We start from the raw sequence: 21,403 nt of genomic DNA on the forward strand, positions 1-21,403 counted from the left end.
GCCGAGAGAGCAAAAGCTTGCAGCACCTGGTATTCCCAGGAAGTCTCCCATCCAAGTATTAACCAGGCCCAACCCTGCTTAGCTTCCAAGACCAGACGAGATTGGGCACATTCAGGGTGGTGTGGTCGCAAGCAAAAGCCATGGCGCCTAACTCGCTACTTGAAGCTGTGTGTGGCTGGGGCTCTGTGCCCCCCGAGTTGGACTGAAGGATCGTTCGTGTGCAACTCTTTGGAAAGGAGCCTCTTTCCAAATTGCATTGCGTACCTGAATGTTGGCGAATGTGTTCCCTTGTGTTGGCTTGTCCTGCACTGGAGGAGAACAAACAAACTGCACGGAGGAGCACAAGGCAAGTCTTCACAAGACAAAAACCTCCAGTGCACAGCACTCTAAAAACATTTCTGGGCTGTCGCGTGTTTATTTCAGCACATAAAGCACACCAGTCCAACACGTCGGCCAGGCGCGCGGCGCCTCCGCCCTCTTGTGGCCTTGCGGCGTCAGAGCAAGAGGCTCCTTCTCGCTGCCTTTCCGCTGTGTTGCAGAGCCCCGAGAGGGAACCTGGAGCGCACACTTTGTGGGGGGCGCTCTGCCCCCGGTCTCTTGCGCGAGTACTAAATCTCACGACGCCAGCCAGCGGCCAGGAGACAAATACAATATCGCGGGACAGAGGGGCCTCGTCATTGATTGTTACATATGAGACGGGGATTAGGAGGAGACCCCGACTGACTGGTAAAGGGGAACACTAAAAGACCGACAAATGACTCGTTCCCACCGGAGCTGAATGTACCTGCATGTGTCGTGTCGTCTACTTCCCCTGCCCCGCTGTGTTTGCTGTATTGTCTTTGAAGCCGGCCCCCGAGACGAGACGGGCTGTTCCTGTGCCCCAATTAACACTTTACAGGTGCCATTCCCCGGCATTGTGGCCATTGTCGGTGGTCACACGCGATAAGATGAGGTGGAGAAGAGCCGGGCATGCCCAGCGCGAGACATTCAAGGAGGGGGCTGTGCGAGGTGAGGTGCGACACGCCGGAGCCCCGACGCTGCTAATGCGGAGCACTTGTTGAACTGGCATTGAAAGGACGTGTGCGCACGGAGCGAGCCTTCCCTGCGGCAGAGCGTGGAAACTTTCTCCCCGCGCTACAGGAGTTGTGTGCGCTGCAGCGGTGCCGAGAGAACAGCACAGAAGACAGCAGGCTCTGGAGAGCGGGTAAGAGATGGAGCCTTGTGGGCAGGCGAGCAGGCCCGTTTTTTGGAAATTGCTGAAAAGGCTCCGGTGTTTGTTCGGTGTATGGCAGGCGCACGACGCGAGCTTGCGTAGTGATCTGCCGGTCTGGTGTTATGCAAATGAGGCCAAATTGCGTCCCGGGAAATGCTGCGAATGTGCATTGGTGACTGCAGATGTGTAGGAAACGGCGCGCTCGTTTTCTCGTTTTGCCCACCCAAATTGAGCACGGATACAATAGAGGTACAGCCATTCACTGTTTGACATGTGTGCACTGGAGGTTTTTGTCTTGTGAAGACTTGCCTTGTGCTCCTCCGAGCAGTTTGTTTGTTCTCCTCCAGTGCGGGACAAGCCAACACAAGGGAGCACATTCGCCAACATCCAGGTACGCAATGCAATTTGGAAAGCAGCTCCTTTCCAAAGAGTTGCACACGAACGATACTTCAGTCAAGCTCGGGGGGCACGGAACCCCAGCCACACACAGCTTCAAGTAGCGAGTCAGGTGCTATTACTTTCGCCTGCGGCCACACCACCCTGAACGTGTCTGATCTCTGAAGCTAAGTAGGGTCAGGCCTGGTTAGTGCTTGCATGGGAGACTGCCTGGGAATACCAGGTGCTGCAAGCTTTTGCTCTCTCGGCCAGCAGGGGTCACCGTTGGTGCCTTAGGCTTTGGGAAGAAAACCTGGAGGATGGAAAGGTGATCTATAGCCTCATTTCTAGAGATGTTTTGTTGCTATGGCATGAGTGTGACCCATATAAAAAAAAAAAAAATTTGTAAAACGAATATCGAATCTGCCTCTAAATCTGCAAATGAAGATGAGTCGATAAACCACTTGTTTTTCGTATAACTATACATATATTCATTTATTACTGATTTCATTAATTGAGCAGGGATACAATAGAGGTACAGCCATTCACTGTTTGACATGTCTGCACTGGTACAGAACCTAGCAATCAGAAAACGGGTGAAACTGTCTTGAGAATTAGCATACAGTACCGAGGCCCCCATGACCAAATAAAGGCTAACCTCGATAATCAGCCTAAAGAACGCAGACTACAGCAAAACGACTGACTTTGAAAAGGGAATGAATGTCCGGAAGGAGTAGTGCAACGAGCTTGAAATGCTTCTCCGGACCTCTAACTAAAAGAAACCGAGAACCAGCAGTGGAATCGACTCCCTTCGAACTGGGATCGTATCGCAGCTCATGGTGTCGTAACTCTTCCGTATCCGATATTGGACCAAGCACATCGGGAGAGCGCGAACGCAGTCCCCCACTACCAGTGATTATGCAGTCGAGATTCCCACATTTGGGGAATTCGCAGGGGTCAGCACAGCCGGAGTGCAATGGCCGAGCCTCGCCCTGGGTGAACCGATTTCGATTTTTATGAACTTTATTTTCTTTTCACAAAAAAAATACAGGACATCACAAATTAGAAAGCTTTACATTAATATACATACTTAAAACAGTATATATGATCACATCTCATTACATTTTGACACGGTACCAGTTACATAGCAACAATTTCTTTTTTTCTGGTTCAAATCACATTCTTTACTTAAACATGATAATGTTTTTCACAGTTTCTTGAGATATTGACCTATGCTCTCTATTTCCCACAGATTTTCTGCTTCGTAGCTTCGTAGCAATATCTGGGACAGACTTCCCCCCTGAGGGTAGCGGCCTGTACATTATTTCCCTTCTGAGTCTTTCCTGCTTCCCACCCCATAGAAATTGAAACATCAATCTCCTCAGCGCCGCCGCAACACGGTGTTGGATTGGGAAGGTAGAAGCCAGAAAATTCAAGACAGGCAAGAGCTCGGCTTTGATGACCAGCACCTTCCCTGTCATGGTGAGGTCTCGGTCCTTCCATTGCATCAGTTTTTTGTTTAAGATTGGCAATTTGTTCTGCCAATTTACTGTTCCTATCTCTTCTCCAAAATACACCCCCAGGACCTTAATTCTCTTCTCTTGCAGCCTGAGATCATGTCCTTCTTTTGGCTCCCTCCAGTTCTGATAAAAAATCTCACTCTTAGATTTGTTAATTTTTGCAGAGGAAGCCAAAGAGAACTGATCACAACACTGCAGTGCTCTGCTAATTGAGGCATTGTCAGAGAGGAGGAGGGTGACGTCATCCATGTATAGAGACGTCTTTACCTCCGTTTCTTTCACAGCGCCGTGCACCTTTTCATTGCTCTCGCTTTCAGAGCCTCCGCACGGCACACGAAAAAAAATCAATATCAGGACGCGCATTGAAGTGAAAGCAGGAAACATGCACTGTGCAGATCCCTCCACATTAAGAGGTGAGTGGGTCTGTTTGATGCACAAAGAATGCTTTGAAAAGCGTCAAAAGCAAGTCATTCCAAGTTGGTCGTTTGTGTTTTCCATTCACATGCGAAATGCTGAAATGATCTCTCGGCTCCTCGGTTTTCATTTCTGCTCCATAAAGGAATCACAGCACGCGTCGGCTTCCAGCATGGTGGGTCGGGATATGATGCCGGGGGTCGGAGAGAGCGATGTCTTCCTCGTTAGTATAGTGGTGATTATCCCCACCTGTCACGCGGGAGACCGGGGTACATCAGGACGCGCATTGAAGTGAAAGCAGGAAGCGCTGCGACATGCACTGTGCACACTAAGAGGTGAGTGGGTCTGTTCAATCACAGCGCTAGGCGAATCCCCAAACAGTATGCATGGCGACAAAAGGAGCTGGTTTGTTTCTGCTTGGTTTTGAACCAGGGACCTGTCGCGTGTGAGGCAAACGTGATAACCACAACACTACGGAAACAGTGGGAAGCTGTGCCCAGTGGCCCAGTGTTGAGCTTCTCCAATGCGATTCAGCAGCTTCCAGTGCCTTTATTGGAGTGTGCTGATGGACCTTGCTCATTCTCCAGAGACCAGCACGCTTTTCATGGACAGAGCAGGAAAGGCGGTGCCACATTCTACAGCCCTCTCCACGCAATCGACAAAATCGGGCTACTGAAGTGGAGAAAATCTCCTCTCCAGAAAGTGCAAATATCATCTTGGAGAGTATAAATCCTCTTGCCGAAGGTCAGCACTTTCTACGAGAGTACCCCTCCCACCTCCTGCAGGTTTCTGAGCTGCAGCAATGATCAGTTCGTCTCACATGCGAGAAGTCTTCAGGTGGAAACAAGAGCCCCCTCTTCTCGCACATTTTGCACATGTTTGAGTGGTTTTAATGCGGCTCTTTCGTACATGGTGCTGATCTTTTGGAAAGCAGGAGCAGGTGACTCCTGTCACACGAGAGAGCACAGCCTTTTCCACCCCCAGCGTGTGTTTTGGTAACTTGCCATGATCGTATAGTGGTCAGTACTTTGTGTTGTGGTCACAACAACCTCGGTTCGAATCTGGGTCACGGCAGAATAGGGGCGTCTGCCTGTACTACTTGCACGAATGAAGGCAAAAAAAAAGCCAATCGATGTGAACGAACGGCACTTTACAGAGGAGCGCTGCCTGAGTGGATTGTTGATGAGGCCACTCTGACATCTTCTGTTTTCTTCAATGACTTACTCAGTGAAAATATTCAAGGCGATCTTGTCACTGTACTCCACGTAGATGATCTAAATGAATTCACAGTAGAGTACAGGACACACAGTGAGGAGCTCACGCAGTCAGTACTCTTGAATACGACAAGAGGAAAGGCACACTGCACATCTGTGGAACAGATTTAGCTTAATTGGCTTAGCTGGCTAAAGCACCTGTCTAGTAAACAGGAGATCCTGGGTCCGATTCCCAGCGGTGCCTTTCTTCATGTCTTACTGTACAGAGTTTATCGTTATAGGCAAATCCCATGCCTTTTAATTTACGTGAATGCAAGTGTTCGTTTCCTTTCTGCAACAACTTGTTTTTAAAGAAATCTATACAGCTTGCGAAAGATGAAAGACAAATGTTGAACCCATGCCCCCAAAGAACCTGGAGCCTTAAGCCAGCACCTTAGACTGCTCAGCCACACTACCCGCTGTGCCTTGTCTCTTTGTCTCATTACTTGCCTGGAGGAAGCCGGGTGGCTCTTGCTCTTTTCGTCCAACTTCGTGGCGTTATGACTGTGGAACCGACTGCACCTGCTTTTTCTGAGATGCTTCCCCTCTCATGGCGAGATCTCGACTTCTTTAACATAAAGTTTTTCTGTGGAGCAGGCTTCAGACCTCTGCGTACAGCACCCTTGATCTCATTTTTTTTACAGCAGCTGCATCCGGAAAATTGTGCTTTTTACTTTTTATTTGTACAACAAAAATACATACAATACAAACAAGAGCACATATAACGTATCAAGAAAATCGCCAGGGGTTCATGCTATAATACAATTACATTTTATGAAACACGATTGCACAAGGTAAATAAAAAAAGGTCCGCACACCCAGTGGGCAGTGATTCGTCGAATATACTATATATCACATTTCTTTGAAAAAATAAAACATTTCCCTGGGTCAGAGATTAAATAAAACTTCACTCGCACCAAACAAATTTATATTTCTAAATATCACAACATGATCGAATTTAAGTCATTTTAATAACAATGAATAGTCACCTATGCATTGCAATATAAACATTTATATTGATTTAAATCGCGTTTAAATCGCCTTTATTTAAAACCCATAAATAAAGCTGATAGTGTTTAGACTTTTAATTATTTAAAACTGTATTATAGCAGCACAATGCACAATGCAACGTAAATCGCTATCTTTGTCTTCTGCGTAATAATGTTCACCTCTCTGTCCAGCAAATTAACAATAGTAATAATAATGAACTTTATTGTATATGGCGCCTTTAAAGGTGGCTCCTCAAAGCGCTTTACAGGATAAAAACAATAACAACATTACTGTTAGGCTGGGCAAACGATTTTTTTTTTAAAGAAATACAAAATGAGATATAATGATGTGTTCCGGCTTAGACATTAACGAAGAGCATAACAAAGGTCATAAAGGTCATAAACGATATTAATTTTGGAACATCAACATATTATGTAAACTGTATGTTGCTGTAATTGGTATTTTAAAGAAAAAAATACTGTAAAATCCTGGGTTCGGTACAATGATTCAGGCATTCATGTGAAGGACAACAGAGCTTTCACTGGCTCAAAAAGACAAAAAGAATAACGGACACAGCGCGAGCCTGCATTTTCTCCTCAGCCGTCCACACCACACTTTTCCCTGGGTCAGATTTTAAATAAAACTTCACTTGCACCAAACAAATTACCACACACTGAACACTGAACATGTTAACCCAAATATGTCTCACAATACTTTTATGGTACATTACTAAAATGTATTTAAAAATAAAAACGATTACAAACGCCAGCAGAGAGAGAGACACACACACAGTTCTTCATTGTCAAAAAGTAATTGTTTTTTACTTTTTCAGCACCCAGACAAACGCAAACGCGTTATTAATGAAATGTTTTTATTCATTCTTAATCAAACTCACAAGTTGTCATCTGCTGTTGAAGCTCTGTGAGACTAGACTCACACATGGCTAGACTTGACACGGCTCTGGCTTTCCCATCTATACCGATGCACTGCAAGTACAACCCCCCTCTCTGCGGGAGTGCTGGCTGTGACGAATTAAACCTGTTTCACAGGTATTTTCAAAGTAGAAGGGGGCGAGATTTCCAGCAAAAGACACCTCCCCCCCTTCAAAACCCAGTAAGTACAGTACTTACTAGTTAAGAAAGCTAGGCTCCTCAATGAAATCGCTTTAACATGCTAATGCATTGGTGTATTGGAGTAAGTAAAAAGACAAGGGACATTCTTCCTCCCCCTACATTCTCAGAGTAGAATAGAATTTTCCTTTGACAAAACAAGGCTCGCCAGATAATGTGAATCGAAACCTGTTTTTCTAGCTTTTAAAGTCGTGCAATGTGTAAGCAGGAACACATCATTATTTCTTACATATGAAAAATACATAATATAGCTCCCAAACAAACACAAACGTGTTTTTAATAAAATGCTTTTGTTCACTCATAATCTGACAATTTCAGGAAGACTAAGGAAGGACTAAGGAAATTGTCATCTGTTGTTGAAGCTCTGTGAGCTCGGTGACTTTGAGACCACTTGTTATCCCAGGTTGTTTGAATCGCCACAATTCAGATAGAGAAAAAAGAGCTGACTGACAAGATTTAAGATGTGGCTGTCAATGTTGGATTAAAAAAAACACGTTGCCCGATGTTAGTTGCATTGATTGAAAAATAATTTTAGTTCGAGAGACTGGATAAGTAATTCAAGTGTTTTTTTTTAACTTCCTGAAAAACAAGTAATAAAACTAAATTCAATTTAAAGGTCTTTATTAACATGACAGATGGGTGCAATCAGTGTTGGGTATTTACTTTGTAATCTGTATTGCTTGGTGATGCCACTTTTAAAGGTGATATATAAAATCAAGGCTTTAACTTGCTTTAACTCTGCAAGTCTGAGTTCTTGTGTCCGTCCTGTCTGAGACCGAAAGTATTACAATATGTATCTTTATAGCAGGTGGTGTACAGCTTTTTAGTATAGATTACACTTTTCTAAAATGTATTTAAAAAATAAAAACGATTACAATCTAATCTTTCCACGTTTGATCCCAAGATCCCAAGAAAAATAAATCTAAACGGGGAGAAAGCTATGCTGAAAGTTTATTAAGATACTTAGAAGACTACACAGCCCAATTTATGTTGCATTTGTCTGATTGTGAGGCGAAACAGCCCTACACAGCCCTGTCGCAGTACACAAATATAATCATATCGTTATTAATTTCTTTAGATACGCAATTCCATATTATATTAGCAGAAAAGCTTAAAACTGCCACTATTTCACATGTTAGTTAAAGACTTCGATGCTTAAAATGTTTAGGGAGAAATCGAATTTTCTTTAAAGTATTGATTCCTGGAATCTGACTGGCTGACAGCCTTCTGAAGTAGTTCCATAATATCTGGTATACGGAAAAGAAAGTGTTGAGAAAAAAAGCCTGGATTCTCATGTATCTGATACAAGTATCTTTTAATACAGTCTTTGATGTGCTCTTGAGGATCCTTGTGATATTTTGAGCCCTGGTTGAATGATAAGTGTTGCAGTTTAAATAATTTTCGTAGTTAGAAATTATGAAACGCTCTGTTAAAAGCAAGGGAGTTTTTATGTCCGTTGCAGTAAAAGAAAATGCCTGACAAAGTAGGGCTTGGACAGATTCCAAGTGCTTGTACAAATGTGCTTAAGAAATTATCCACGAAATGCTGTGGTGTTTGTCAAAGAAAAAACTAAAAGTATTTTCGTTTAAAATGACGGTTAGAAAGAATGTGGACCAGCATAATACTTTGAGTTTACAGCTTGTCCAAAGTCATTCATTATTAATACGATTAGTAATATCTTCGGTAAAGGCTTTGATGCATAAATATTTCTGATAAAGGTAGGTTGTGTACTTTTGTCCAACTTTTGTCCAAGCTCAAATGCTGTACATGAGAGGTTCCAGCATGACCTCAAATGACGCGATACACTGCGTGATACTGCATGATACTGCGTTTTAATGTGACACGCCCACCGGGGTATACCACGAAATACCCCACCCATTTTGAATGGCTGCATCTGTGTATACGTCGCTGCGACGTATTATCAACATCTAATTGCAACCGTAAAATCGACAACATTAATAAACGCATATATAACGTCGAAAACACATCTAACACAGTGCCTGAGGCTTTTTACTGTATATATCGTGGGTGCTGCAACTAGGAGTATACAGCCATCTGCACAGTGTACGAAGTAAATTATTTACGTAGTAATTAATTAATTTACTATATTTATTACTGTATTTTCTATATTTATTACTATATGTACTATATTTATTTTACACGTGTAAATAAATTAATGTTTGGCCATTGACAAAGTACAACTATTTTTTTATTACAAGTTAAGTAAATCCTTTTGCCCAAAACTGAAGGGGCGACACTCCTCCCTCCCCCCGTGACACCAGGCCTGTCCCCATCCTATTCCATAATGTCATTATATATAATACCTTACAACAGTGACCGTTTCCTTACTAACTGCATGCGTTAAAATTGCACATCAGCTTATAGTAGGGGGCACATAGCTGCGATGTATTATCAATGTTAAATTTCAACCATAATATCGACAACATTAATAAACGCATACGTTGTGGTATATTTTCCTGTTATATACCACAATGCATTGCTAGTATTCGTTGGTCACCATTTTGGACACGTTTTTCAATCGTAGAAGAAATCCGCAAATATCTCAGCAATCCTCTTTTGACGAGTAAGTATAAATAATAATAATAATACTATCTGAATACATACAGATCTTACTTAATATTATTTTGATTAAAATAGTACGTTAATAAGCAAAAAATGGCACATAAAAATAGTGTGAAGGGGAAGATGACACAAAATCGTTTTGCCGTTTCTCTAATTATTCTTATTCTATGTTGTACTTTCAAACTTTGGGTACTCTTTAATTAGGACAGACTTTATTGCTCAACTGCTATGATGCAAGCCAAATTTTATACGTTTATTATAGCTTTGAGCTTAGTTAACCTTAATGGTTCATTTTTGAGATTATACTAAAGAAGATATTAATCATCATTTATTTGGGTAGTAATATTATATAATTTTCTCCTAGCTGCGGTGCTGAAGTCCCACCCTACCTTTAAAGAAATAAAGGAACACACAATGTGTTACTTGAAGAATGCATATGCAAGGCAGGGGGCCAGGAGATCTGGACACTGAAAATAATAGGTTTCTGGTTCTAACTGTTAGGACAATTAGACAGGGTTTGCAAATGGTGGACAAAAATCGTCTTAACTTTCATTGTAATATTTTTTTTCTTGGAAATATAGAAGTTGTACATTTTAAAATCTGTATTGTAATGTATAATAGGCCTCTACCCATATACGTATAATAGTCCTCTAAAATTATCCGTATAATAGACTTCTAACCATATACGTATAATAGACCTCTAAAGTTATCCGTATAATAGACCTCTAACCATATACGTATAATAGTCCTCTAAAGTTATCCTGAACTCCAATCATATATGTATAATAGTGCTCTAAATTTATCCGTATAATAGAACTCCAACCATTTATGTATAATGAACACCTTATCATAGACGTATAACAATAGACATATATTAGAATTTCATTCTAGACGAATTGCGGACCACATTTAGACGTCTAAGGTATGCGTTTAATAGACGTATATTATACGTCTTTTGCCCACTGGGCCGTCGTCCATGTGACTGGATATAAAAATAACTGATTCATTTTTAACCGGTCTCTGGAAGCTTAGATGTGACTATTTTTCCTTCCTTATTTCTTCATTCCCATGAATTTACTCTGTATTAGAGGAAACGCGAAAGTGGGAAACTGCAGACATTCTTTGTGAGTGGTGGATTGTGGTCAGTGAGCATCTGCACATCTCTAAGTCAGTTCCACAAGCTGTTCTGTCGGGGATGTAGCTCAATGGTAGAGTGCATGCTTTGCATGTATGAGGTCCTGTGTTCAATCCCTGGTATCTCCAAGTGTTTCATATTACTGTGCTCACATCGCAATCTTCTGTTGTGTGAGAACTCCTTGTCTGTGTTTATAGACAGCTAGGTTTACACAATTAAATTTAGACACACTCGAAGTGCTACAGTGTTCTCTCCTGTTTTAAATGTAACTCCAAAACATTTCGTTCTGTTCTTCACACTTGTCATGGCTTTTGCAGAAAACACCCTTTGAATTTCTTGAGAGATCATTCAGCGAGTGAGTCCTTCCTCTGGACTCCGCACTAAGCTGAAAGCTGCACAAACTCCTCATTGCATGTCCTGTACTCTTACAAGCGCTCTCGTGTAGATGTGGAGCACAGTTATAAGGACACTTTGAACTTTTTCCGTTTGAAACGGAAAATGCAAATGATCATGAAAAGTATTGATCGTATAAAATATCCATGGTACAACTCGAGAAAGAACTGAAGGACTACACAACAACTTTTGATGATTACAAGTTACTTTAAGAAATACAACCATCCGCACATGGGCTTGGATCCTGAACGCTTAAGTTGAAAGAGCAAAAGCGAAGGATGACCTGTAAACTCTCTTCATTGTCTTAAAGTTTATAAAATAAAACAATATCTTACTTTCTTAATAATTTCTTACTGTTTATAGACGATTTATTGAATTTTTGCAAAATCTCATTTACAAACTTTTTTCTGTTAAATTGTTATTCACATACTCGAATGTAGATAAACGTTATTGTCTTCCGGGTGTGTGCCCATTTCTCAAAAAAAATATTTGTTAGTCTGTTGGGAGGCTGCACAAGGTGTTTAGAGATAGAACATCTAAAAGACAGGCTTTCTAAGCTTAACATCAAGGCAGTTTTCTCAACAGAAATGCTCTTTGGCACTTTCAGCTTTACTTTGGGAACATTGCCGAGATCACTTCTGAGCCAATGCACGTGATAGTGTGCCGGCAAGTACATTTAATATTGGCTGTGTTAGCGAGCTGCTTTTCCCTTTGAAACTTTTACTTCTTCATGCTGAATCATTGGCAGGGGTAAAGCTAATTAAATCTTTTCGCATAGCGCTCCATCAGAAAATACTTTCTCCTTGGTCAAAACGGGCACAGAAAGTTTTATAAGGGCAGCCTGTTTTGCACCGTCTAAATAACCGACAGTATGCAAATAAGCTTTTTAATAACAGTATTTACAATATAACCCATGTTCAAAAATGCTTTTAGCTTCTTTTAGTCTAAGAAACAGGGGTGTTTTAGCGGATTGTGGTCTTCAATTAGTAAACGCTGAAGTGTTTCCCCGCTTGTGAACAGATCTGGCTCCATTTAAACAGAATCCTGCTCAGCTCCTGCTTTCACTGCAACTTTTGAATTGAGCCCAAAGCGATAAGCAAGCTGAATTATCAAAGCTCATTAGGTACTAGAGATCATGGTATGTTATCAGGTAAATGCAGTCCCATGTATCCTCCGTAATTTCGAGTAAATACCAAAACACACCATCCACGACCCACAGCGGGAATAAGCAGGACTTGGTTGTTCAGAGCGTGAGGCAACTATCGCCAAGAGGGGGGTTTGATCCTCGCTCTCGCTACTATTTGAAATGCCAAAGACGCGTAATAGAGATTTTTGCAGATGTTTTTTTATGCTCCACTATACATTACAATAATGAAAACAAATCAATTAGAAATATGCAATACAACGTCGGTTCCCGAAAATAAAATCTGTTTTACACAGACATCATTGCTTTTGAGATAATCCAGATTGTGAAGACAACTGCGCCCTAGCTCTGGAAAATATTACTCAAAGGTTGGAAAGTACAACACGTTTGTACGTTTGACGTTTACAACATGTAACATGGCACTTCTCCAGCAAAGCAACTCAGGTTGGTGAACTACTGGTGTATTCAATACACCTCCATTCATCCATCACTTGTCAGGATGGTTGAGTGTTCTAAAGCACCATTCAAAGCGCTTTACAGGTAATGGGGACTCCCCTCCACCACCACCAAAGCACCATGATCAAAGACTTGTGTTTTTCTAGCTCTCATGGGTATTCTTGTCTCCAGATCGAGGTGTGGGTTCAAATCCCACTCCTACCAGTTGCTTGTCAGGATGGTTGAGTGTTCTAACGCACCCTGATTAAGGACTTCTGTTTTTCGAGCTCTCATGGGTATTCTTGTCTCTAGATCGAGGTTTTGGTTCAAATCCCACTCCTACCAGCTACTCTTTTTCCCTGTTACATTTTCCCATCTTGATGTGCTTGCTGACAATGACAGGAGGAGGAAAATGGAGAAACTGCTTAGCAGACACATGATGGGCAGGAAGATTCATGAACTATTAGATGTGATTAGCAGAAAGTCAACTATAAATAGACTTTGTGCATTAAGAACTGTTTGTGTTGCCTGTAATCTAGGTAAGATTTTCGGTAAGGTATGCATTCAAATGTGAAAGACTATAATAATATAAAACCAGGAGAAGACTTATTAAAACATACTGTTTTCCTTGCGGTTTCTAATGTATTTTATTAAATGGGGGCTTTGTGAAATCAACTTTTAGCCTCTTGGAATGCAGTCACTCTCCCCGGTCTAAATACCATTATGTAAAATTAGGAAGCAGCAGTATTTTGATAAAGTGCGGTGTTCCTTTATCACAGTAACACAACAGTAAACAGTAAACGCTCAGGTGTTTATAATTACTCGGGAGCAGATCACCCTCAATCTAGAAAAAACCTTTCACAGCGATATTTGAATCGAGCCCCATAGCGTTAAGAAAGCTAAATTACACAAAGCTCATATGACATTGGGAGTCACTGTACCCTATCACGTCCTGCTTGCACTGTCCTACTAAAAGATTAGAGGGATCAGAAAGGACACAAACAACCCATGAATCAACGATTTTGAACTTAAGGGTCGCAAGCTCTACCGACTGCGCCTCTTGTTCCTCTATTACAACAGTAAAATTACTAGGGTTGATTCAACATATAGTAAGATGACCCCGCTCTCAGCGACGGCACGGTGGCCAAGTGGTAAGGCGTCGGTCTCGTAAACCGAAGATCGCGGGTCCGAATCCCGTCTGTGCCTCTTTCATTCACCGCCACGTTCCTTTATCTAAGTCTACAAGTAACATGGAAACGTCTCCTCTTGTTACTCTTTCTGTGGAAGCGCACAGTTTCCTGTTAAAGCCAGAACGTATTGCGGAAGTCTAATATATGAAATTTGTTAAGAACTTTATTGTCTTTTCACAGAGAAAAACGAGAAAACCTTTTTTTCAGAAGTGGGATTCGAACAAAAAACCCGAGGGGAAACTGTGACCTGAACGCAACGCCTTAGACCCCCAGCCAACTCGCCTGTGGCTTTTATATTGAATTATATGTAATTTATTTATTTCTACTCGTTGATAAGAAAAAAAGTGAAATCGTGTAATTAGGGAAATCTCTTTTTTTTTTCATGTGGAAAACTAGCACAAGCAAATGTAAAGTTCAGAGCAGCGCTCAATAAAAACGATCAGAAACCGAAAGCGCGAATTATGCAGATCAGTACATTCCCATACCAGTTGTTCTGCAGAAGAAATAAAAATAGCCGAACTCAAAGACGTTGTATTGCATATTTCTAATTGGTTTATTTTCCTGATTGCAATGTATTGTGAAGCATAAAAGCCAGCTGCATCAATCTCTATTACGCGTCATTTCTAAAGGCGTTTCAAATAGCAGCCAGTGCAGTATTAACGCTTTTGGAGCATGTATTACATTGTAAATAATCTTATTTAAATAAGTTTAAATTCGCACACTGTTATTTAGACAGCGCAAACCTGTCTGACCTCATACAACTTTCTGTGCCCGCTGAGTAGATCTTAAAGCAGCTGCAGCCAAAGTACCCGTAATGGCAACACAGTGCTTTGAGTTCGGCTTTTCTTATTTCTTCTGCAGAACCACCGGCATCGGAATATACTGATCCGCATAAGAAGCGCTTTCGGCTTTGATGGTTTTTATTGAGCGCTGCTCTTAACTTTACATTTGCTCAGGCTAGTTTTCCCCATGAAAAAAATACATTTCCCAAATTACACGATTTCACTTTTTTTCCTATCAACAAGTAGAAATAAATAAAACATATAATGCAATATAAGAGCCACAGACAGGATGCCTGGTGGTCTAAGGCGTTGCATTGAGGTCGCAGTTTCCCCTGGAGACGTTTGTTCAAATCGTACTTCCGACAAAGAGCCTCTCTCGTTAGAGTAGAAACGACAGAATCTCTAAGTAGAAAACATTTCCACAACATCTCGCATTTCACGTGTTTAATGTTATTTGTCTTAGTGGCTGTTTCGGTGAATGATGGCTCTCTTTTCTTGCAGGGTGACGGCAAACTTCTTCAGAGAGGGAGTCTCCAACGCACGGCTTTTCTTTATCAGGACCGAAGGTAACAGAGACAGACTTCAAACTCAAATGAATTACTTCTTGAGCATTTATGACCGGTAAAAAGCTGAGAGCAGAAGAAAACGTCATTGGAAATGAAGAAATGTCTGCTGACAGTAATCAGAGCTCACGCTCAACTGCGGACAACCGCTCCTTGTTAGTACAGTGTTGAGTACCCCCGCTTGTCGCGCGGAAGACCGGGGTAAGTTTCGGTGACAGGATGCTGGTTTAATTTTTTAACAACCTGACTTCAGTTAAAAACTGTGTACTATTTACTAAGTTTCAGACTACTTATTGCGGTAGAATATGGAGATCATATCTAGCTCTGAGCTCAACTGCAACAAGAAGTCGTGCTTAACAAAGTCAGAGCCCAGCTGAACGTGTGCTCAGTGTAGTGCCCAGGACTCAGGAGCATTGTTGTGGTTCTAATTAGCACGAACTGCAGGGGCTCTGAATCAGAGCATTTCAATTTATCTGTTCAGTAAATTAAAATGCAAGACACCTTAAAATGGGATTATTACTTTGTCTCTGTCCCGTTTGTATATAATCGAATGTTTAAAAGATACCAGTAAGGACACACAACTACTAATGGGATACTTATTGGAAATAATCCCAAAACAAGCACGTGTGGCAGCTGGTAAACCCCTGTAATAATATTTGCAGTGACAAAACACTTTGAAGATTTGCAATCTATTTAAATATGGATTTACTAAATTTCAGTTCTCCGGCATAACTGAACTCTCACTGTCGCATACTAAAGGCTTTACATGCATTAGCTGTGATACAGATTCTAATAAACACAGAATGAAACTTAGTTTTGTTCCTCATGGTGATCCTCTTGTAGATCCAAATGAAATGTTTAATATGATCCCCCAAGAAAAAAAAGGAGTCCATTTCCGAATAATTGATACCCCATCAAACATTTTTTAATATCCCTGCAAGTTTATACAGAGAATGCTGGTTCGCGGCTTAAATTCAAATTAAAAAAAAGGAAACGAGTTGGAAACTATGTCAATCTGGGATTTAAATCACCCAGAACATTTCACTACATTGGGCAGTATGTGACAGAGAGCAGCTCCTGACATCCCTTTGATAGATCAGTTAGTAAAGTGGAGGACTGTAGTGGGTAATAGCAGGGAATCCTTAGGTTGCTGGTTCAATTCCGGCTCAAAGGATGGCACCTTTTGTGTACTTTGTTTAATCAAAGAGTTAAAATAGTGAATCTGTTTCATTCATGCGTTGAACAAAAGCTCAATAAACGACGAAGCAGAGGCTCCTGTTCTGAATTCACCTCACGTCTGATTGTCTTGTTTTGGTCAAGATCTGATCTTTGAATTAAGGGACTACACTGTCTGCTTTTTAATTAAAAAATACATACAAATGTCAAGTTTTTTGTAGATATAAAGGTGTTCTCTGTTTTCAAAGGATAGCTACTTAATTGGCTTTATGATTTGGTATTGATTTTGTATTGTTGTATTATTAAGTTTGTGCTTTCTGTGTTTTTATCGTATTGTGAACTACTTTTTTAAACAAATGCTTACAAAGGCAGACACGGCACACATCTGTTTATACCAGCGGTGAATTGTACATTTTTATTAAGTACAATCTACTGTGCACTTTTGGGAGTATAACAGGTTCGATATAAAGTGGCAAAAATATAAAAGGGAAAAATACCCCAGACTGCGTGTAAAGGCTTCGTTGTGACTGTTGTTTTATTTTTAGATAAAGATGGCGTACTGTGCACAAAATGTTGCAGAAACACAATCTGATATTTTAATAACTATTATTTTAATAATTTGATAAGTATGAGGTCCCGGATCCAAATCTTCAGTCCTGATATTTTTAAAAATGATATCTTCCCTTCCTCTCGTGGAAGTCACACGATGTGAACAATTGTTTTTTTTTTCACGTTGAGATCCAAAGAGCCTCAGATGCACAGTCTAACAGTAACCAAACCAGGATGGATTCTGCTGGGAGCCGGACTGAGCTCATTCTCACTCCCTGTGCTGAAAACAGAATTATCTCTTCTCCGAACATCGTCTACAGCTGCTAGATACTGTTCTGTGTCCTACTGCTCCAGCAATTCCTTTGACCAAAAACAGATCATTTGTGCGCTTTTAACCTTCTTGCAGCTACAGGCGAGACTGAAGCTGGAGATGTGAAGGCACCCGCTGGTGCATGTTCTCCAAATTTCACAATCGCGACAGACTTCTCTTTTTTTAAAAAAGTAGATATAGCCCTGAAAAAGCATTAGCTTAATCAGTTTTTACATTATTCAAACATGATATTTTTATTGCATTTTACATAATAATAATAATTATAATTATTATTGTTTAAACTTATATAGTGCTTTTCTGGACACTCCACTCAAAGCGCTTTGCAGGACATGGGGACTCCCCTCCACCACCACCAATGTGCAGCCCCACCTGGATGATGCAACTGCAGCCATAGTGCGCCAGAACGCTCACCACACATCAGCTATTAGTGGGGAGGAGAGCAGAGGGATAAAGTCAGTTCAGAGATGGGGTTATTAGGAGGCCATGACTGGTAAGGGTCAATGGGAAATTTGGCCAGGATGCCGGGGTTACACCCCTACTCTTTCAAGAGACGACCTGGGATTTTTAATGACCACAGAGTCAGGACCTCGGTTTTACGTCTCAGCCGAAGGACGGCACCTGTTTACAGTTTAGTGTCCCCGTCATAATACTGGGGCATTAGAACCAACACAGACCCGCCCAGTGACAGAAACCAGACAGTATCGTGTGTCGGGCTCGGCTGCGAGCAGGACAATGACGTCACGGGGACAAAGTAGAGAAAATCAAAACGGTTCTATAAAAGACCTGTGTCAGCTGTCGGTTCGCAGTCTGGACTCTAAATCCACCGATCCGATTTCAAATCTCTCTAACACCTGAGCTACGGCTTCTTTCGAGTAGTTATTCAGGAGAACATTATGTTAATCATATAGATGAAGCGTTTAATATATTCAGGTGGGTAGCTACGTCAGCATTCGTATCTGCAAAGGAACAAGTAATACTGTAGGTTTATTCCACGCTGAAAAGAGAAGAGAGAAAACAAACCTGAAGAAGGTTTCACAGCTATGTTTTCTCTCTTCTCTTTTCAGCATGGAATAAACCTATTCCTAGTGGGCAGTGATTCGTCGAATATACGTACATATATATATCGTCGAATATACGTATATTCATGGCGAAATACGGCTATACGTATATATACGTCGCCGCGACGTATAATCAATGTCGAATTGCAACTGTAAAATCGACGACATTAATAAACGCATATATAATGTTGAAAACACATCTAACACAGTGCCTGAGGCTTTTTACTGTATATATCGTGTGTGCCGAAACTCGGAGTATACGGCACTCTGCACAGTGTACGAAGTAAATTATTTTCGCAGTAATTAATTAATTTATTATATTTATTACTATATTTAGTATACACGTGTAAATAAATTAATTACTGCGAAAATAATTTACTTCGTACACTGTGCAGAGTGCCGTATACTCCTAGTTTTAAAACTGACAAAAATGTAGAAAACACGTTTCTCACTTAGAAATTTAAGATGGGGGTGGGGTATTACTAGTAGCGGCACTGAACTCACCATGGTGCAATTCATTTACGTGACGGGCTAGTGGTTTAATGGATAACGCGTCTTATTTCGGTTTACAAGATTATCGATTCGACTTCTTCCGGGGTTGTGTGATTTAAATCAGGCTCCTCAGAAATAGATGTCCGGTATGTAAATGAACTGCACCTGAAAGCAAACGTTGGGTCTGGGTTCCTTTCTTTCCTGCATGAAATAGCAAATCATTACAAAAAAAGACACCAACTAATGTCCAATAGCGTTAGTCATTTAAGTAAACATGAATATACTGTAAGGTCTTGGTACATAGGAGTGGATTTCAACCACAATTAAAAAAGGGCGAATTATAATTACAGGCTTCAGACACGTTTTCATACAAAAGTGACCAAACACTCCCTAACTTTCAGGTTTGCTTGAACCTGTAACAAAAACATGGTCTGAAACTTCCATTCTCTGATGTTACTGTCTCTAAAGTCGGACATGATGTTACGCAGATGGGCAGTTTTCTCTCGTCGTGTTCAAGATTATTCGCTGCATAAGCTCCTTATTGCGTGTTCTGTACTGCTCTGTTATTTTGTTCAGATTACCTAAGTGGTGTACAGATAAAACCCAACCGCGTGGTGTAATTTCCGGGTTCGGCACCAGCAGCACCTGCAAACACATCAGCTGACCTCAACATGACTTGAACTCACAACTTTCTGATCTGAAGTTAGACATGCTACCATTGCGCCACGAGGTCACACATTAATTCCCCCAAAGAGAAAAATCAGCGTCCCTGAAAAATATTTTTTTCATTCTCTTCCGTGAGGAGCGCCGCTCTTCAAAAGAGGGTCTCTTCTTCCCAGACCACAGATTATTCTTTCCGCCCGTCTCTCTCACAGAGAGCAGACACACCGTCTCCACTGATGTGTTTACTACATCTATAGATCTGACCCCCTACAGCCCCTTTATACAGCCCCGATATTCGATATTCCCCGATAAAGAACAAAAAATATTCCTGGATAGGATATTTACCACCAGCCTCGTGAACATCTCATCTTGACCTCTTCCAGGAGGAGCACAATTAACACAGAATCCTCTCTCCATTTAGCAAATAACACAAAACACTGTTTACCTGTCAAGACAGAAAACCAGGCTGCTCCAGGTGAGGCTTAAACTCACAACCTCGGCATGACTCCACTGATGATGTCATTTTACATGGCCTGAACCAGGAAAGAGTTTGGAAGTCAAGAAGTTATGGTGTTGTTTTAATACTTGCCTACTCATTTAATTTTTCGGTCAAATCTTTTATTTGCGAGTTCTTTCAATTGATGTTAATCCTTGTCCCAATGCACGATTCTGGGCCATGGTGCATCTTGAATAATGTTCTTATAGGCTTCAGTTTGGAAAAGTGCGCTCTTCAGAAGCTACCGAAACCGGTAATTGTTATGTAACACTTAATGCAAAAGCAACGTTCGGGTTTGAAAAAGAATATTACTTGCTATGAATACAAACACTGTTACAGGAGGCGTGATAGGGCTATTTTAACTTAGATCATCAATTCATCTTACATTTCTTCTCCATCTATATCAACAGTGTAATCGCTACTGAGCGCTAAAGGCAGGTCCTGGCAATACAATCTTCTTTAGAAAACATTTTAAAAACTATTTCCACTACCATCTGTAAAGTAAAAGATACCGATTGCACACAACTAATAAAATATTTTTTCCAGGGACGTTGTAGCTAGATGCAAATTACAATCGAAAATGCATCAGCTTTAAAATTTTCTTTTGGATCCAGAGGACGATCAGCATGAGCCATCAAAGAGCCTGTAGCTACAAGAAGGTTAAAAGCACACAAGTGATCTGTCTTTGGTCAAAGGAATTGCTGGAGCAGTAGGACGCAGAGCAATATCTAGCAGCTGTAGACGATGTTCGGAGAAGAGATAATTCTGTTTTCAGCACAGGGAGTGAGAATGAGCTCAGTCCGGCCTCCAGCAGAATCCATTCTGGTTTGGTTTCTGTCAGACTGTGTGTCTGAGGCTCTTTGGATCGCAACGTGAAAAAAAAAGAACAAAAAACATTTGCTCACATCTTGTGATTTCCAAGAGAGGAAGAGAAGATATCACTTTAAAAAAAATCAGAACTGAAGATTTGGATCCTGGACCTCATACTTGTCAAATGATTAAAATAATAATTATGAAAATATCAGGTTGTGTTTCTGCAACATATCATGCACAGTACGCCATTTTTTTCTAAAAATACAGTAGATTGTACTTAATAAAAATGTACAATTCACCGCTGGTATAAACAGATGTGTGCTGTGTTTGCCTTTGTAAGCATTTGTTTAAAAAAGTAGTTCACAATACGATGGAAAACACAGAAAGCACAAACTTAATAATATAACGATACAAAATCAATACCAAATCATAAAGCCAATTAAGTACCTATCCTTTGAAAACAGTGATATTTGTATCTACTTTTGAATTACAAATCAGACAGAGTAGTCCCTTAATTCAAAGATCAGATCTTGGCCTAAACAAGACAATCAGATGTTAGCTGAATTCGGAACAAGAGCCTCTGCTTCATCGTTTATTGAGCTTTTGATCAACGTCTGAGTGAAAAAGATTCGCTATTTTAACTCTTTGATTAAAGTTCACAAAAAGCACCTTCCTTCCAGCTGGAGTCAAAACAGCGACTTAAGG

At 40.9% G+C, this 21,403-nt stretch overlaps 2 non-coding genes and 1 pseudogene across 2 annotated transcripts; 1 reads left to right on the top strand and 2 right to left on the bottom strand.

Annotated features, from left to right (window-relative positions):
* Positions 1 to 14: 14 nt before the first annotated feature.
* LOC148825829 (5S ribosomal RNA) lies at positions 15 to 133 on the bottom strand (annotated as a pseudogene).
* Positions 134 to 2,466: 2,333 nt separating this feature from the next.
* LOC148825830 (U1 spliceosomal RNA) lies at positions 2,467 to 2,637 on the bottom strand. The gene has a single exon (XR_016093003.1). It is a non-coding gene; the product is annotated as a U1 spliceosomal RNA (small nuclear RNA).
* An 11,082-nt stretch (positions 2,638 to 13,719) lies between these two features.
* On the top strand, positions 13,720 to 13,791 carry trnat-cgu (transfer RNA threonine (anticodon CGU)). The gene has a single exon. It is a non-coding gene; the product is annotated as a tRNA-Thr (tRNA).
* The last annotated feature ends 7,612 nt before the right edge of the window (positions 13,792 to 21,403 follow it).

This window comes from Atractosteus spatula, chromosome 10 (assembly GCF_055471065.1).
Source record: "Atractosteus spatula isolate fAtrSpa1 chromosome 10, fAtrSpa1.hap1, whole genome shotgun sequence".
Lineage (NCBI taxonomy): Eukaryota > Metazoa > Chordata > Actinopteri > Semionotiformes > Lepisosteidae > Atractosteus > Atractosteus spatula.